Below are 2163 nucleotides of genomic sequence, written 5' to 3'. Positions count from 1 at the left end.
CCGGTGCCGGTGCGAGAGGCGGGATCTCCTGGTGGGGTTGTTCTCGTCACACCGAGCACGGCCTTGAAGGGCGACGTTAAGGCAGCAGCTGTCACGTTGCTTGAGTTCTTTCCCCCTCCGTGAGCTGAGGTGCGGATAAAGAGAGCGACTGAGAAGCTTCCGTCAACTAAGAACTGAGTTTTAGTTACGTTTGAAAACGTTTCTAGTTATGCGAGTGTGTTGTAAGACGCTCATTTCATAAATGCAACCGATTAGCTTTTGAAAGGCTTAATCGGTTAAAGTTGGAATTAATACGCAGTTTATACTAACTCAGACCTTCAGGAGCCCTCCTCTTACTGCCTTGGGTAAAATGGGCCGACGTTACAGTTGACTGAGGTTCCACGTATTGCCGCGTTACGCACGGTGTGTTTTTGGGGCAAACCGTGACGCGGTTGTCGGTCACCAGAGGGCGCAGAGATCCTCCGAGTGTGGCTGGTGGAACAGGGGCACGTGCTGGACGGATGGACGCTGCTCCTTCACTGATGCATGAGCAGTTGTACTCATGCCCCACCCAGGGCAGCTTACTGGTGTCCTCAGCCAACTTGTTTTGTAAGTATACTGCCTGGGAGTTATTCTATAACCAACAGTTACAAAACAGCCTCCTTACTTCAGAAGGACCTTCTGTAACAGGCAGGCTGTTCCAGAATGGAGGGCTTTCAACTAACTGTCCTGAACTGTTTCTCTTACTCATCCTTGGAATAAAGAAGAGGTAATTTACAAGACTAATAAAGCCGTAAAAAATCAACCAGTTACAACAACAAACCAACCCACATGTATTGTGTGGCACATCATCAAGCATTTTCTACCAAAATTCTCACAATAACCATGTTGAAAGTGCCTTGAGTTATGCAGAAATTGTATTTTTTTCAAACAGGGAGACAGCAGGACAGCATTTCATGGACACAACTCTCAACCAGTGAGTGACTGTTACTTGCTCGTAACTGCACAGTAATAGCCTCACTGGAAACGGTTGAGAGGCAAACTTCCCAGAAACAGGTTACTTTACTTTCTACAGTGCCAGAAATCCTAGCCAGTCTGTGGAAAGACTCAGATTCAGTAAATATTCCCATGCATTCTTGTTGTTCGCACTGAACATCAAATACAGAAGCTATTACACAGAGAAGCTACTGTTTGATGATAAACTACCAGATTCGATCAGTAGCAAATAAGTACCTAAGTGAGAGCTGTTAAGAGAATAAATTTTTCCTGGAGAGACCTATCTTGATCTTATCTTTCCTGACTCTCCCACCTCATGGGACTATTCCTAAACATTGTTAACATGCTAGTAATCTACCATAGTGTACAAAGTTATTTCTGGAAGATTGCAAGTCAGTTCTAAATCCATTGTAGTCTTAATACCCACTGAGTGATTTCTGCAACTGGAGAATTTTGCAAAGATGTTAAAAATGCTAAGCATTTTGAGAGGTCTCAGAAGGCAATACATAGTTGTGGAAGATGGTGACCCTTAAACAGACATTGGCAATTCAGCAGATACCAATCTCCCATCCATTAGGCTATCTGTAGCCTCTCCTCATTTTTTTCTGTAAAAGAAATGTTAACTACGGGAAGCAAAGCAAAATGACATCTCCGAGAAAGAAGCATGCCAACATACGGTGCAGATTAGGAGGTAGCTCTCAACAGTTCTTGCTCATATAAACTTCAGTTAATTTTAACAGGAGTTTAGTTCAAGTAAGTTTCAGTATTTGAGTGATATCAAGGGCTGAACTCCTGATAAACCTGACTTTTAAAAGGAATAATAAAATTATAAATAATAAAGCCAGGCTTTAGGAAAATAAAATGCTCATTTGTAACTGCAGAGGAAAAAGTTGCACATCCTAAACATTCGAATTCTTCACGTTGGTGATTTTGCATCTTGAGAATATTGTGTCCATTTTAATGACCAAGAATTTAATACTGTAAAATTCTATATCTTTTCCCCTATATGTTGACAGTATCTGTCTTAATAATTGAAATAAAAGAAAACATTCTTTCAGTTAAGTCTGTCCAGTCCCAGGTACTACCAAGATGATCATTAAGGACCATAATGGACATCTACAAAAGAATATAAAAATCTGTGGAAACCCATGGTGAGATTACTTAGTTCATATATATCTTTCAGGGGCT

Source organism: Haliaeetus leucocephalus, unplaced genomic scaffold (genome assembly GCF_000737465.1).
Source record: "Haliaeetus leucocephalus isolate CR32 unplaced genomic scaffold, Haliaeetus_leucocephalus-4.0 Scaffold273, whole genome shotgun sequence".
Taxonomy (NCBI): Eukaryota; Metazoa; Chordata; class Aves; order Accipitriformes; family Accipitridae; genus Haliaeetus; species Haliaeetus leucocephalus.
This window is presented reverse-complemented; position numbering follows the sequence as displayed.